Source organism: Petaurus breviceps, unplaced genomic scaffold, assembly GCF_028583685.1.
Source record: "Petaurus breviceps papuanus isolate PSGF00001 unplaced genomic scaffold, PetGlider_PUasm1.0 118, whole genome shotgun sequence".
Classification (NCBI taxonomy): domain Eukaryota; kingdom Metazoa; phylum Chordata; class Mammalia; order Diprotodontia; family Petauridae; genus Petaurus; species Petaurus breviceps.
In genome coordinates this window covers 23,214,066-23,232,459 of record NW_027185616.1, presented here as the reverse complement: position 1 = coordinate 23,232,459, position 18,394 = coordinate 23,214,066, and positions in this window count along the sequence as shown.

The following is an 18,394-nucleotide window of genomic DNA, read 5'->3' as shown; positions in this document are numbered from 1 at the left end:
GAAACAAACAGATTAGAAATTAGAAATCTACCAGGATGTGGGTGCCTTCCTATTAACTTATCTAAAGGCCAGCAACTCCTTCCTTTCCCTTTAGATAAAATCCACAACTTCAAAGAACAGAGAACAATTTCATTACTCTTCTTATATAAATGGTGAAGGAACCTTAAAACATTCTGGGTTTGGCCTTTTTATCAATTAAGGGAATTCCTTTAAGTGAATTTAAAATATGCCATTCTATGAAGAAAATAAAGAATGTCACCAAAGTGTAGACCCAAGTGGGGTGGGGGTTTACTGAACCCTGAAGTGTCTAGCCAGTGGGAGGCAGGTGAGACATTCAAATTGTAAACAGGGCATAAAAAGGGTTGCATTTATCTGAACAAGGGTAGTAGCAGTAGTCCATTAGGAACTACCCATTCATTCATTCAGGAATGAATGTATAAATCAACAAAAACCTTTCCTGACTTACCAAAGAGTGTTGTCCTTTTAGAGTGAGGATGTTTCTTACACAACCAAAAAGTATTTGTAAAACATGTACTGCAAGCTAGGCCTTGTGGTAAAAATACAAAGACTGAATCAATCCCTCTTCTGGAGTAGCTCATATTTTAACAGAATGTGAACTATATAAATGTGTGTTGTTAATGACAGTGTTATTATTCTGCAACAATCATCTAGGAATGTTCTGACTTCAGGAATAGGAAGTACACACTGAATAAGACTTTAAAAAATGCAATAGCCTTTGTTGGATGACGTGTCTCAATTTTTGGCTCAGAAAATATGGTTATATAATGACGGTCTTGTGGTTCAGGCAGGACAAACCTGACCAGGCAAAATTGCTAATGAGGCATACTTTGTTTATCACCTTTTCTCCTATAATGATGACTTGCCTCACATATATTGGTGCTCTGTGTCTTGCTGTTCCTCCCATGGCCACCCGGTACTCAAATCTATAGAGTTCATTCACTTAGTATTGCCCTATATGCAGCAGTTATGCCCAACTCACCTTCATCAAAATTGATTTGTCTGGGGCCCTTTCCCTGGGTTGTTATCTCTGGTTTCCAAGGTGATAGTGAATCTGAACCATTGCAGTGTGTCTGGAAGCTGTTGGCTGAAGGAGTTACTATTATTTTTGCACTTTAGCAGAGGTCCCTTCATAACATAAAATAACAGAACTCTTGAGAATGACTCTTTTAATATCAAAGTTCATTAAGTCAGACCCTCTCATTTTATTTTTATTTTTCCAAATGCTTGATTAACTTCTGGTTTTCATCATTCATTTCTGCCAGATTTTGAGTTACATTTTTCCCCCATTTTTCCCCTACCCACCACCCCAAAATAGAGGTCCCACAGGATATCCCCTCCTCCAATCTGCTCTCTCCCATATTTTCTCCCATACCCCCTTTGACTTTTCCAGTAGGGCATGGTGGATCTCTCTGCCCCAATGCCTGTATATCTTATTTCCCAATTACATGTAAAATAGTATTAATAATTGTATTTATATATTTTTAAATATTTGATTTTAAAACATTGAATTCCAAATTCATTCCCTTCTTCCCTTGTCACCCACTCTTACTGAGAAGATAAGTAATTCAATATAGGTTATACATGTGTAGTTAATGCAAAACATTACCATAATAGATATATTGTAAAAGACTGTCTATATTTCCCTCCCTCCTATCCCACCTCCCATTTGTTCTATTCTCTACTTTGATCCTTTTCATAAGTGGGTGCTTCCAATTTCCCTCCCCCCCAGCCTGCCCTTCCTTCCATCATCCCCCCTCTCGTCACCTTCCCCGTTACTCTCTTGTAGGGTGAGATACCCTATTGAATGTGTATGACATTCCCTCCCTGAGCCAAATTCAATGAGAATAAGATTTTGCCTTTTTGCCTTCCTGTTCTTCCCCTCCATTGCAATCATTTTCCCTTGCCTCTTCTATATGAGATAGTTTACCACATTCTGTCTCTCCCCATCTCCTCTTGTTATATTCCTCTCTCACCTCTTAATTTCACCTTTTAAGTATCATCCCTTCCTATTAAATTGGTCCTGTGCCCTCTATCTATGTATACCTGTAAATCTATATCCACACATTCACATATATATTCATATGCCCATATAGACTGCTATATAGACATATATATGTATATATATATATATATATATATATATATATATATTTCTATTCCCTTCAACTATTTTCATACTGAGAAAAGTTTCATAAGTTACAATTATCATTTTTCCATGTAGGAATGTAAATAGTTCAACTTTGATAAGTTCCTTATGGTTTCCCTGTTTACCTTCTCAAGCTTCTCTTGCTTCTTGTATCTGAATGTCAAATTTTCTATTCAACTCTTGTTTCTTCATCAAGAATGCTTGAAAGTGGGGCAGCCAGGTAGCACAGCGAGTAAGAGCACCGGCTCCAGTGTTGAGAAGACCTGGAGATCGAATACCGGGCTCAGACACTTAGCACCCACGCAGAAACACCTGGCCGTGTAACATTGAGCAAGTTACTTAACCCCAATTGCTTAGGGGCGGCCAGGTCGCTCAGCGAGTAAGAGCAGTGTCGGGATGACCTGTATCAAATCTGGGCTCAGATACTCAGCACCACACCTAGAAATAACTGGCCTTGTAACCTTGAGCAAGTTACTTAACCCCGATTGCTTTAAAAAAAAAAAAGAATGCTTGAAAGTCCTCTATTCCATTGAATGACCATATTTTACCCTGGAACATGATACTCAGTTTTGCTGGGTAGATGATTCTTGGTTTTAATCCCATCCCCTTTGCCCTCTGAAATATCATATTCCAAGCCCTTTGATCCCTCAGTGTAGAAGCTGCCAGATCCTGTGTTATGCTGATTGTGTTTCCACAATATTCAAATTTTTTCTTCCTGGCTGCTTGTAATATTCTCTCCTTGATCTTGGAATTCCAGAACCTAGCTATAATATTCCTAGGAGTTTTCTTTTTGGATGTTTTTCAGGAGGTGATTGGTGGATTCTTTCAACCTCTATTTTGCCCCCTGGCTCTGAAACATCAGGGCACTTTTCCCTGAGAATTTCTTGGAGGATGATTTCTAGGTTCTTTCTTTGATCATGGCTTTCATGTAGTCCAATAAGTTTTAAATTATCTCTCCTGGATCTATTTTCCTGTTCAGTAGTTTTTCCCATGAGATATTTCACATTGCCTTCTATTCCTTCATTTTTTTTGGATATGTTTAACAGCATCTTGATTTCTCATAAAATCACTAGCTTCCATTTGCTCCAATAAAATTCTGAAGGAATGATTCTCCTCAGTGAGCTTTTGAGATTCTTTTTCCATCTGGCAAATTCAACTTTTTAAGGCATTCTTCTCCTCATTGCCTTTTTGAGCCTCTTTTGCCATTTGAATCAGCCTATTTTTTAAGATGTTACTTTCCTCAGTCAGGCTGTTGACTCTCATTTCATAATTTGCCTGCATCATTCTCATTTCTCTTCCCAATTTTTCCTCCCCTTCTCTTATTTGCTTCTTAAGGTCCTCTATGGCCTGTAACCAGCTCGTATCTTTCTTGGAAGCTTTTGGTACAGGAGTTCTGACTTCACAGTCTTCCTCCTGTTCCATGCTTTGATCCTCTTTGTCCCCAAAATACGAGTCTAATATTGGATTCCTCTGTTTGCTTTGCTTCCTTTCCCTAGTCATGTTACCATTCAATTACTTGACTTTTGGGCTTTTTGCCACAGTAGAACTCTGATACCAGACAGGGGAGCTTTGTTCCAAACACTGGAGTTTTCTCAGCTGCCGGTGGTATTAGTTAGGTGCCCTTTCTGAAGCCTCCACTCACTCTGGAAAGCTGGTCTCAGACCCTAGGACTCCACCCTAGACCACAATTCAGTTCTAAGCAGGTTAAAGCAAGAGCGATTACCCCTCAGACTGGTCGCTTCGTCCCCCTGGACGAATCTGCGGGCCAGGAGCTGAAGCTGCCATGTGGCCGGCAGCTGAGCTGCAGCCCTCAGTGGTTTCTCCCTCCAGAGTATAAAGGCCAACATACACCCAACTACTGGATCCCAAAGTCCACACTGCACTGACCTCTCACTTTGTCTTTAGCATCTATGTGTTGATAATTCTGGAAACCACCACAGCTTCTGGTGATCTGGAGTCCCTCCAGCCAATGGTTGGTCAGGCCTACCCTGGGGCTAAAACCTCAGGCTTACAAGGGGCCAAGGTTGGCTCCCACAATGCTGTGCTGGCCAATTCCTGCCAGCCTGCTGGGCTGTCCTCAACAGGAGGTTAACTTCTTTGTGTCATTTTTGTGGGTTCTGCAGATCCAAAGTTTGTTCAGAGTCCCCTTTTACATGAATTGGGGGAGGTAGAAGCCAGAGTCCCGTGGAAGTCCTGTTTCTGCTCCACCATCTTGACTCTGCCCCCTTTCATTTTTACAATGAAGAAAATGAAGTCCAGAGATGTTATGACTTGCCTGCACTTACTCAGGTAGTAAACAACAAAGGAAGATTTTAAACCTGGATTGTCTGATTTCCAAGTCCAGTATCCTATATGCTGTACCCATTCCCTCAAAGTCAATCAAGTTCTGGTTTCAAATCTCTCTGATACTAGCTATGTGACTGTTGACTAGACACTCAATCTCCCTGAACTTCATCTACAAAATTAGTATAAGAATTCTTACCTCATCAAGTTGTTGTGAGCCTCAGTTGTTTCTTTAATATATAATAATAATAATAGTACATATAGTAGTAATATATAATAATAATAGTAATAATATAATAGTAGTAGTGATAGGAGTAATATAGTAGTAGTAATATAATAGTAATATATACACATATTACCTCACAGAGTTGTAAGATAAGACCCAAATAAGATAATCTGTAGAAAGTACTTTGCAAAATTTAAATTGCTACATGAAAATCAGTTATTATTTTTGGAAAGTTCCTAGATCCTAAAGTTGAAGAGCAAATCAGAATTCAGTTAACAAAATGAGGCCTTCCATATGATAATGGAACAATTAACCGCGTGGCATAGTAATTGATAAATATTAAGTAAGGAAGCAAACCATGTATCTTACCTTTTATAATAATCTAGTATATTTGATATTTTTAATAAGAAAGGGTAGCATTTACTGTATTTTCATGAACTGAATAAAGTATGTATGAAACTGAGAGATATGTGTTTTGGGGCATTACTTGCACATTTATTCCTTTTTCTGTAGTCACTTTATTCCATTGGGTCATGAATTGGAGTTGTAGATGACTTTGCCAGAAATTCTGTGTGAATTCAGGCATGAGTTCTGATGGACAACCTTGCTAGTCTTTTTCTTCCCTATTCTTTTGGTCTTTCTTTTTCAAAATCACTCTGCTTTTTTTATCTCCACATTTGCTTAAAAAAAAAAATTAACAGACTCCAGTAAGAAACAGGCTTCTATCTTAACTATTATATTTTCTTTCTGGGAAGAGAATATTTTCACCTGAAGGTGAATGCCAATGAACATTTATGTGATTATTCCATTACATAGAAAATAATATTTCTACCTGCAGAGATAGATCTTTTAAGAACCCAGGGATAGCTGTTTTCCTTAATTACTGACTTCTCTACCGTGACATCTTGTGCCCTGGGTCAATAATTTTAGATACCCAGGATGATGAAAGACTTTTCTAATGAGATGTGCCCACTCTCAAACTGCAGGTATAAATATGCTTTTTGTTATCTAGACCATGGGGTTTTTAACCACCTCCTTCCATCCAGTGTTTTGCAAAGCTTTAAAAATCTTTTCTGTGCCCTAGCTTTATTCTGAAACTGACACTTAGCCCTAAAAGGACAGATAATCCTCTGTGGCCATTTGTTATAACCAGTCAGTCAGGTTTTATGATAAGCAAACGAATTAGAGACTGTCCTTTTTTTTTTTTTGGTCTGACATTATGTTGAGGTCAGATATTTTTTTAAGGTAATCAGCCCACCACATGCCTATTTTCCCATCCAATTAGTGATATGAAATGTTCAGGATATTTCTTTCAATTGGGAATGTAGACAAAATGAAAACTTGCGTCTCTGACTTTCTCTGATCGCTTAAATATCCGGAATTGTTGTGTTTTTAATAGAAATATTTTTAAAGATCTTTATAAACATGAAAGATAATGAGCCCATGCTTTCTTCAAATGTAGGTGTCTAATGGTATGTCAGGGATAACTGGAGAATGGTTATATTTCTTTTCATATACCTGTTGGGTACAATTGATGCTTGGCACCTGCTGTTCCCTCTTATTTTTGTTATACTTTCTCTTCATACTTGGAACACATAGAAATGATGAGCTTCAAGGGTCATGCCCCTCTCCCCACCTCCACCAACCCCTCATTGTAGACTATCATGCAAGAACCTGGGCAATTTTTTACAGTCTCATTCTTCACTGTGTACCCTCAGAAGATAGAAACACACAACTTTTTTTTTTGTAATGTTAAGCAGACTCAGGTTTGGGAGTATAATTTGTAACTGGGAAAAGGAATAGATTTTGCTTTCTTTACAAGCAAACTTCTCTCTTTCTGCTTTTAAGCATCTCTGCTTCTAACAAATTTATGCCCATTAAATAGGTACAGAATAATTGTGTTACAAATATGAGAAGAGAATAGTTTTTTTTTTTTAACTGATGGTATTTGAAGGTACCGGACTATTAAAAATCACCTGGATATTGAAAAAGGAGTTTAATGCTGGGTTGTACTTCAGAAGTCATCTGGTACAACTTTCTCATTTTAAATATGAGGAGAATTAGATCCAGAGGAGTGAAGTGACCATGCCCAGTGTTGACAGGTAGTAATTGACAGAAATTGTGCTCTTGGTACAAATCCGCTATAATATGTTTCCTTGCACATTATCTGGCATTCAGTGAATATCTATTTTGCTGGTTACCCACAGATGTAAAATAACCTGAAAGCCATCTCTTATTATAAAAGATACCTATATTGGTCTGGCAATACTAAGAGACTTTATCACTAAATTGGCAGAGTAAGGCAGATTATATATTCAGTGGCATATCATGATTTTTCTCTTTTTTTGTGGTGTTTGCCTTTGTTATTGGGCAGGAGTTCCTTCTCTAGCAACATGGTGGAGGAACCAACAAGGGAAATTTCTCTCTTGAATCTCATTCTCACTTGTGGAGAAACTTAGTAAATAAGGACACAGAAAGTCAGTTTAATTAGATCTCTTTTAGATCCACCTGAAGTTCAAAATTTTATTGATTTAATTAAAGAAATGAGATGACTCTCTCAGGCTAAAGGGAGATTCATTTAAGTCTCTTAAAGAAAATGATCATTCAATAAACATATTTACTAAATGCCTATTATGAACTAAGACCTGGGGCTACAAAGGCAAAAAATGAAAAAAATACCCTCTAGGAGATTAAATTTTATTGGGGAGACACAAACGTGGACAACTAAATTGAAATTAAAAAATAACCTGGAAACTGTCTCTTGTTATAGAAGGTTTCTATATTGTACAACAAAGGAGACTTTTCATACTTCCTCCTTACCTTTGCTACATGAATGTATCATTTCAATTTATGATTACATATGTCAGAGAAAATAATTATAGATAGAATTTATGTCTTCTGAGCCTTAATAAGCTATTCTTCTTGGTGATATTTGTTTTCTGAAGGATTACTGCATGATTGAAGTTTTTTCAAATAAAAAAAATAGTGGTTTGCTTCTTTCAAGTAGAATGACTTGGCAGTAATAAGAAATATCTATATATCGTCCAAAGGACACTTTCACCTCTATTTATTAAACTTATTCAATTTCTTATCTTTTCTTAAGTTCTGAAATAAATGGCATAGAATCATTAGTGAGACCTATAATATGTATTCACAAGTCACTCAGGCTTTAGTAGTTACATACGCTTTTTAATTTAAAACATTAGACAATTCATTATGTGGTAACTGAAAAAAGTATTTAATTGCAAATTAAAATAATCATTATCTGTAATATTCAGAAAGCAGGTTTAATAGTAGTCATAGAGACAGGAAGAAACTTCAGTTTCATTATACTGGAAAGTCTGAAGTGGGAAAGAATATTCTAATTGAGGGTAGCTTGAAACTCATTTGTAGCATGGATACACGAGCTATAAATTTAAAATAGCATGCCCTTTTTTAGGGCAAGCCCTTGGCTAGGAAAAGTTATTAGTTAGTAGAGTTAACATATGGGCAATACTTTATAAACTTTAAAAGTACTGTATAAATGCCTACTATGAGCAAGTCTCAAGCTGAAAGCTTTCAGAAGCTGATTTTTCTGAATCTGGAAGAGATTTGGTTGCTGCTGAACTATAAGACATATGCTACCTTTGCTTAGTTATGCCTAGGTAAGTTTATAAATTAAATGAAAGGAATAACCCAACATGCATGCCTATGGATATTTTAGAACAATCTTCAGAAAAATCATTCTAAGTTATATCTTTCTTTAAAAGATGAGCCTTTGCCTGCCATATGCACAGTTTTCTGCATGTGCCTTGGTTATTCAATAAATCCATAATTTCTTCCATGTAGATATAGTCAAGGATGGTACAGTTCACATTCTATGCCTTCTTAACTTCTGATTCTGGGTAGCTCTTATTTTTATTTTCCTATTAATAATTCATGCATGGGGGCAGCTAGGAGGCGCAGTGAATAGAGCACTGGCCCTGGAGTCAGGAGGACCTGAGTTCAAATCCGGCCTCAGATACTTAACACAAAAAACTAGCTGTGTGCCCTTGAACAAGTCACTTAATCCCAATTGCCCTACCTTCTCCCCTCCAAAAAGCAAAAAAAAAAATCATGTGTGGGGAGGGAGAGCATGCACACTCTTGGCGTTGTGTGGATAGCAATGGAACAAGTGAGTTGTCTGCTGGTTGCTCCTCATTTTTACTACATGATGGGCCCACCTTCTTTCCTTTTTAAAAACATTCATTTTCATAATTTTGAATTCCAAATTATCTCCTTCCTTTTAGCCTCTCTTTCACCCATTATGCATGTAAAGTCATGCAAAATATTTCTACATTAGCCATGTTGCAAAAAAAAAAAGAAGAAAAATGGAGAAAGTGAAAAACAACATACTTTGATCTGCACTCAGAGTTCATCACTTCTGTCTCGGGAAGTGGGTAGTATTTTTCTTCATGAGTCCTTTGAAATTGTTGTAGATCACTGTATTTATCGGAGTACCTGATTCTTTCAGTTAATCTTCATTACCATATTACTGTTAATGTGTGCAACCTTCTCCTAGTTCTGCTCATTTCGCTTTGTATCAGTTCATATAAATCTTTCCAGGTTTTTCTTAACTTGTCCCCCTCATCCTTTCTCATAGCATTATAGTTTTCCTTCACAATTGTATCCCACAACGTGTTCAGTTGTGTCTACCTTCTTTTCTGATCATTGGTCATCTCTACAAAATTCTAGATTTGTAACGCTTGGCAGCTAACTCACATAAAGTTCAAGTCATTCCATTGCAATGTGTACATTACTTTGGAGACTCTGGTATACCATGACTATAGGACATCACTGGAAAAATGGACAAGGCAGTTGGTCCAGACTTGAATAGAAAAATGAGGGTTGGGATGGATTCCATTTGGGAAAATGGCTTAGTTTTTTTTAATCAATGGTGTCAAACTCAAATAGAAATGGATCTCTGCAGGTCACATATGTCTTAGAAAATGACAAATTAACATAATCTATATTGTACTGCATATTTATTTTGTTAGACATGTCCCAATTGCATTTAATTTGGTTCTGGTGCTACTGGCACTAGAAACCATGAGTTTGACACCTCTATTTTTAAAAAAAATAATACTTTTAGTTTTTTTTTTTGTTTCTTTCAGAAACCAAGACCCATCTTTTGTTTAACAACAATAGTTTGCATATATCAGTGGAAGGAAATAAAAGTTAGCAACTTTCTATTTCAGTCTTGGAGTTGTTATAGCTCTTAGGGCTATAAGGGACCTTAGGGCTTCTAGTGAAAATTTTCTAGTGAAAAAGAATTTTTTGTAGATAAGCAAATGAAGGATTAGAGAGGCTTAGTGACTCTAACAGCTAGTTAGTGAAAGTGCTTTTTGGATGGGAAAATAAATTTCTTTCAATTATTAGCTTAGTACCATTAATTATACATATGTGTGTATGTATATACATACACACAAATATATATATATATATATTTTTTTTTTGAGTGGTGAAGGCATGGCAATTGGGGTTAAGTGACTTGCCCAAGGTCACACAGCTAGTAAGTGTGTCAAGTGTCTGATGTCTATTTTGAACTCAGGTTCTCCTTACTCCAGGGCTGGTGCTCTATTCACTGTACCACCTAACTGGTCCCATCGATAATATTTTAAAAATGATTACAAAAGGGCATTAAGTTTGAAGACAGACTACGCAGCTTCAAGTCAGAACTCTGTTGCTACTATCTATGTGATCTTAGACAAATATCACTTTCTCTATAGATGTCAAAAATGAGAATATGGAGTTTGGAGGGTGTAATTTACAATGTTATCCTTTCCGGTTCCAAATCTACGATACTGCAGGTTCCTTTGTTGCTATCCCCACCATGCTAGCCCATTAACCCTTTCCTTCACTTCCCAATATTATATTAGAAATTCTCACCTGTCTACTTTCTCCCTCTAATTCATTTCTACATGCCATAATAGCATTAGAGTATTAAATAAATAGAACAAAACTTTTATTAAGCATGAAATACATATAAAGCTATATGTACTTTAATGGTTGCTAGGGATACAAGAGACGAAGAACGGAATATATTTCCTGGGTTCATAGAGCTATTTGATGGGGTTTGATGTGTACATACTTGGCTTTAGGATCACCTGTGATCTGTCACTTACTTGCTCTGTGATCTTGGCCTCTGGGCCTCACTGTGCCTCTCAGTGAAGTGAATGAGCTGGACTAGATGACCTCAGAGTCCCCTTCAAGATCCAAGTCTATAATCCTAAGGTTGTTTTCCAAAAGGCTATGGGTAAGAAGGCTTCTATTCTGGATTCTCTTATTCAGCATATCTAGTCTAGATATTTCCTTTCTAGCCTAGTGTTTAGCACATATATTAGTTTATATTATACTATATATTAGTCACTTAATGTTTGCTTTATTGGCTATTGCATTCTTTTGTTTTTTAATTTAATTAGTTAATTAATTTCCTTTTACTTTACAACATTCAGTTCCACAAGCTTTGGAGTTCCAAATTTTCTTCCCCTCCTCCTCCCCCCTCACCTCCATGGCAGCATGCAATCCCATATAGGTTCTACCAATATCTTTCCATTAAACATTAGTCAAGTTGTAAAGGATTATAACCAATAGAAAGAACAAGAAAAAAGGAACAAAACAAAACAAAAGAGAGAGAGAGCAAGTCATTTGCTTCAGTCTGCATTCAGACTCCGTAAATCTTTCTCTGGATGTGGATGGCCCTTTTCCATAAGTCCTTTGGAGTTGTCTTAAAACCTTGCATTGCTGAGATGAGCCCAGTCTATCAATGTTAGTCATCACAGATATGACTTGTCTGTAATTGTGTACAATGTTCTCCTGGGTCTGCTCCTCTCGCTCAGCATCAGTTTATATAAATCTCTCCAGGTTATTATGAAGGTGGTCTGCTCCTCATTTCTTATAGCACAATAGTATTCCATTACATTCATATACCAGAACTTATTTAGCCATTCCCCAATTGATGGGCATTCCCTTGATTTTTAATTTTTTGCCACCACAAAAAGAATTACTACAGATACTTTTGTACCTGTGAGTCCTTTTCCCACTTGTATGATCTCTTTGGGATACAGCCCTATGCTATTTCTGGGTCAAAGGGTGTACACATTTTTGTAGCCCTTTGGGCATAGTTTTGTTACAATAATTTTCAGGAATCAATCAAGATGTATGTGCAGGCACTGTGCTAAATATATATATTTTTTCAATTGATGTATTATAACTTTATTGTTTGTATGCAACTTATAATGGAAAAATGTATGGCCCTATTAAAGCTTAACAATCTTAACAGGAGAAAAAGTTTTGCAGTTACATTACTTTTTACTTAGACATTTGCTTCTTTTCTGGGAGTTTAACATAGTTATATCTATATTGTGCAGCTAGGTGGCGCCATGGTGCACAAAGTGCCAGGTCTTCAAATGTGGCTTCAGACACTTAACTAACTGTGTGACCCTGGGCAAGTCACTCAACCCTGTTTGCTACCACTCCAGCATCTCTGCCAAGAAAACCCCAAATGGGGTCATGAAGAGTTGGACAAGACTGAAACAACTGAAGAACAAAAACATTAAAAGTCTACTGATAGGGGTGGCCAGGTAGCACAGCAAGTAAGAGCACCGGATCCAGTGTCGGGATGGCCTGTGGATCGAATCCGGGCTCAGACACTTAGCACCCACCCAGAAACACCTGGCCGTGTAACCTTGAGCTAGTTACTTAACCCCGATTGCTTTGAAAAAAAAAAGTCCACTGGTAATTAAAAGACAAAATAAAAGCAAACCTTATCCTCGAGGAGCTTTTAAAGAAGATTCTTTCAAGCCATGTTTCACTCTCTAATAATAAAGGTACTATTCATAAAGCATTTCAAGGTTTGCCAAGTACTTCTTGCATATTGTCTTATTGATCCTCCCCACAACTTTATGCCCCACATATTCATATCCATGTTTACAAATGTGAGCATTGAGGCTCAGAGTGACTTGGTTAGTGTTACATGGGTAGAAAAGTGTCTGAGGTGGCGTTTGAGCCTAGGATTTTCAGGCTAGCCCTCTATCTACTATACCATCCCATCTTTCTATTAGTCCACTAACCGTGACCTGGGCAGAGACTTTATCTAAATTTTTTGTCTGCCCATTGTCTAGTAAAAAAATTCCCTGCACAAGTAAATGCTTCATAAGTGTTTCCTGAATGCCCTTTCAATTAATCTTTTATTTTGTAAGTCTCCATAACAGCTGGTTGTAGTACTCATTGAACACTGCAGTTTGATTGACTTCAGATTGGGAATTCATAGTTCTCTTGTTCAAAAATCTGTTTTGTCAAATCTAATTCTATATTGCATTTGGGTTGCTTATGTAGCAATAAGTGATTTTATTTATTCTTATTTCAGTGAAATGAATAGAATCATTAAGATGCTAATCCATTTAATTTAGTTAGCCCAAGTATATAAACTTCTGTATCTGAATTTAATTCTGCTTAGATCTACTAACTCTCAAACTGTAGAATGAGAGTAAGCATTTGCTTGTGAAGAACTTCCCAGTTTTTCATGGGGTTGTGTGCTGAAATGTAAATCACTTATTAAATATAAGGGTACTATGGGAGAAGTATCTCCTCTGTGAATTTGTGTTGTAGGTTCCAAAATAATTCTACCACAATGCAGAGATTATAGAGTTAAGAAACCTTAGGTTTTATTATACTTAAGCACAGATTCTTCAGGATTTTTTTTTTTTGCCTTTTGGAGGGCAATTGGGGTTAAGTAACTTGCCCAAGGTCACACGGCTAGTTTTTTTTTGTGTGGGTGTTAAGTGTCTGAGGCTGGAACCAAACTTGGGTCCTCCAGACTCCAGGCCAGCACTTTACTCATTGCGCCACCTAGCTGCCCCCAGATTCAGGATTTTATAAAAACAAAAACCTGAACCAAGATTGGAACTCTAAAGAAACTTTTAATAGACAAAATTAGATCAGTCACAGAGAAATAGATATATTTATATATTGCAAGCTCATGCATTCTTTTGGGCTACAACAATTAAAAAAAACAGTCATGATCTAATGCTTCTTTCAATACCATAGAAGTTGAAAAAACTGATTTAAAGAGAATCATAATCTCATATGTTCTTTAAGGGAACAAGCCTAGTTAAACAGACTCTATAGGTAAATTAAGTCAGGTTGAAACAAATTGAATTATATCTACAGAGTTCACAAATGATAGGAAGAGATTTGCATGTCAGGAAGACTTGTCAATGACAACCTGTTTGCCTTAATCCACTAGAGACAGAAATGCCAAACCACTCTGGTTTCTTTGCTAAGAAAATCCTGTGGACAGTATGGTCCATGGGGTCACAGGAATCAGACACAACTGAATTACTAAAGAACGACAACAAAGACTTATAGCAGAGGAATTCTTCTACAAATCTTTTGGGGGAGGTTGTAAAGAGACTGAATTCTCTTCTTCCTGTCATTTGGTTTCTTATTTCAGGAATATCACAAGTTGTTTCATGAGTCAGGTTTTAGTTGGGTGAGATTAATATTAGCAGAACACAGACTTTCCATTAACCAAAAGTTATTGGAGAAATGGGGTTGAGCCCTGAGTGAAAAAATTAACAAAAGGAAATGAAAACTTAAAAAATTCCTGTCACAGGGGAAATAACTATAGTGATGCAATTAATATAGAACCTTCTCCTCCACATACATGTACACACATATGTACACACATGTACATAATACATACATGTGTGTGCACAAAAATAATGAAAGGCCAATTATCACTGATAATCATATTTTTTCTCTCCATTTTTATTCATTTACTGAGACTGAATGGTATTTCTCATCAGTGGCCCCCAAAACCAGAAATTCTTCAGAACAGATTTCTAAGTTATCTGTATCACAATTCTATAAGAACTTTGGCTGAGTAAATCAATATGAATGGCAGATGTTTAATTCCTCAAGTAATTTTTTACTTTTTCTTTAATAATAAGTCTTATAGAATGGTCCCATTAAAATATCATTTACCAATATGTATATTTGGCGCAATTTTTCTGGCAAATGAAAGATTTTACATTACTGACTAGATGAACCAGAGACTATTGTTTTTGGTTTAAACACAGAAGTTATGTCATGAACATTGGAAAAGTTTTCTCTTGATTATTCTAACCATATGTGCTAAGTCTTATTCCAGAGGGACTTCTTCTGGAGGCAAGAGAGTGGTTTAATCTCCATGCTCATTTAATCCTTGGCATATTTGTTAAGATCTACAATTGTAAGTGTGGTTTTTCAGATGGCAATAACTTTCATGGAGTGTCAACACAAGCCAAGATTTGAATAGTTTTATTTCTCAGGACCATTCCCTAGAGCTATCCAGCTGGTGTGCTTGAAGTTGGTATCAAATTGGAATTAAAAGAGGGGAAAAACTGATTCTTTTTATCATAATATCCACATTTTAAACACTTTAATTTTCATTCTGAAAGAAAGGGGAAGATTTCCTAAGGGGGCAACCCATAAGGGAAACATTTCAGTTTGCACAATTACTAATTGGTTAAGCACACAACAGTATCAGAGATCTCTAAGCTTTGTCAGTTGCAATGGATGTAAGCCACAGGTGTGCCATAAAATTATACTGTAATCGTGTTTTGTTTTTTAAATAGGAGAAATGATTTGGATAAAATGATCCTTCACCTCCAATATTGAATCATTCACCAAATTTTCTTGATTCTACCTTCATAAATATGTCTCAGACATGCCTCCTCCTCTCCTTGGACATGACCACAATTGTTGCCGCCATTGCACTCTATTGCACATCCCCATCACCTCATGCCTGGACTAGCTTCAGCTGCCAAAACAATCTTCCTGAAGCACATGTATTATTAGGTCATTCCCTCCCTCCCTCCTATCCTCTCTATAAATACCAGGGGCTCCCTATTACCTCCAGAATCAAATAAAATCTATTTGGCACTCAAAGGCTTTCATAACCTGCCCCCTTCCTACCTCCCCAGTTTTCTTATACTGTACCATCCCCATCTCCATGCCAGAGAACAGGAGTCCCCTTATGGTTTCTCATACATGATACTCCTGACTTCTTACATTTTCAGTGACTACCCCATGTACTTAGAATTTTCTTTCCCTCTCGTCTCTGCCCCCATGATTTCCTTCAGTTCTTATCTAAAACCCTACCTCATTTAAGAAGACTTTCCCCATCCCACTTAATCCTGATATTATCTCCAATTTATTCTGTATATATCTCTATCTATCTATCTTGTTTGAATGTTGTCTCTTCCATAATATTATAAACTCCTTGAGAACAGGAACTGTTTGTTTTTCTATCTTCGATGCTTGGCACAATGCTTGTTACATAGTAGGAACTTGATAGGTACTCATTGATTTGACTTGATTTGACTTGCTGTGTTGAAAGAAGACATATTTGCCTGGGATTAAAAAAGGATATTAGATATATATTGCAAGCTCATATATTCTTTTAGGCTATAAAAGTTAAAAAAAAGACAGCCATGATCTCATGCTTCTTTCAGTGCCATAGAAGTTAAAAAACTTATTTAAAGAGAATCATAACCTCATATGTCCCCTAAGGAAACAAGCCAAGTTAAACAGACCCTATAGGTCAATTAAGTCAGTTTCCAGCAGAGTGAACTACTTCCAGAGGTTTCACAATGGGTTCATTTCAAGAAAGGGATTTACATGTCAGGAAGACTTGTCATTATTGTTTCACATTATTGTTTCTTTAAAATTTAATCTTAAGGTGAAATATCAGTGGGCCAATTCCCCTGACATATTGTTAAATCCAGGCTGCAAAGAATACTATGAAGTTGGATTTGGCAGACTGAGTAGGAAAAAGTCTTCTGTAAGAATCTGCCTTTAGGGATAGTCATGGTTGACATTTGTTCTTTAATAGAAAGGCAAGAAAGATGCTGCCTAATTGAATTTTCTAGCAGAACCTAAGTTATGAACTTTCTTTTTCATGTTGGTTTACTTGGGAATTGAGAAATGTCACCTGCATGTCATTCTTTTAGTCCTAGGTCTTAAATAACCAAGTTTTCTGCTCATTGAGAAAACTTCAGGAATATCTTTAAAAAATCCTAGGTGGGAACAAGAAGCCTGAGAGAATGAAAGTTGCCATGGAGAAGGGGGAAGCAAATTGAAAATGCAGGCATAATAAGAGCCATGGGAGGTTAACCATAACATTTGTCACTTGCAATTAAATTGTGGAAAATTAATGGAATGAGGTTGAATTTATTCATATCTTAGGGGTATGAAAGGGGAAGGTTGTTATACCATAGGGTCTCTGCTCAGAATAAGGGTTTTAATTATTTTCCTCTTCTAGGCTGGGGGGAAAAATTCATTTCCTAGGAGAGTTATATTCCCTCAAATTTGTACTTTTCCTTTGAGTATTTGGGAAAAGGGGTAGATTCCATCTATTTTTTTTTCTATAGAGACACTAACATGACTCCTCAGACCCATTACATTAAGCAAAGTGGAACATTTTTTTTCTATCTTTCCAACCCAGCATTTTTCATTTTCTGAATTCAGATGGAATTTATCTTACAAGTTTGAACAAATTCACTACCTTACATTCAAAACCCAAACCTGATATTCCCCTTCACCTTACTGTTTTGCTTCCTCTTTGTTAATTCCCATTCTACTTTTTGGGATTGGTACAATGGATGTTTTCCCTCAACTTGCCTGGCCCAAGATGGATCATATTAGCTGAAGTGTTATTAAAAAGTTCTCAAGAATTATTTATTTTTCTTCTTCCTCTCCCATCTCCCTTTTTTCCTCTTCCCTCCCCCTTCCCTTTCCTTCCCCTTTGTCTCCTTTCTCCTTTACTTCCCTTCCCCTTTCTTCCACTTCCCATTTCCTGATCTCCTTTTCTCTTTTCCTCTTCTGTTTCTGAACTGAGTTGGTTTGCCCCTTCTTAGATAGCCTAGGAGCTGTCCAGTACTGAAACTCACCACAGTGGTGTCAGACAGTTCAGATGCCTGATTGACTTTAACCCTAATGAAGCTCAGAATTAACAAGCTTAAGGTATCTTGTCTTCCAGTAGCAAAGACTATGGGTGTGTGTCAACTGGATCAATCAAATTTAATTCTTTCAAATTCAAAATGGCATGCTCTTTTGTTAAACATTTATTATTCTAACCAAAATATAAATGCCTTCTTTTAAATGTTATATTTTAGAAATGAGTGAGACAGTGTCCTGTGGTGAGCAGAAGATCAGCCTTTAGAGCCTGAAAGACCTGGGTTCATGTCTTGTCTCTGACATATAGTAGTTGGGTGACCTTGGGCAAATCACTTATCTTCTCAGTGCCACAGGCGATATCTAAGACTGTAAGTTTAAAACTGAGAGTATTTCACACCAGGAATTCCTTACCTAAATGAAATCACAGATCTGGAATATTTAGGCCAAAAATAAATTAACAACTCCTCCTATATCCCCCTCGCACTCCCCCCCCCCAGTTCTATATCATATAACAATTGTTGAGAATGCCAATAAATTAAAGTACTTATCACAGTTCCTGGCACCTAGTGGATGCTATATAAAAGCTTATTCTATCCCCACTCCCCACCCCCACCCTTCTCCACTAAAGGAAGTATTTTCAAATTTGTGTTCCAATTTCAAAAAGAAAAGATTCAGGGAATCAAACAAATCTTGGTAGGGTCTAATAGCTCCAAAAGCTGTTGGGGAATCATCAAACTTGTTCCTTCCTTATGTTCTTT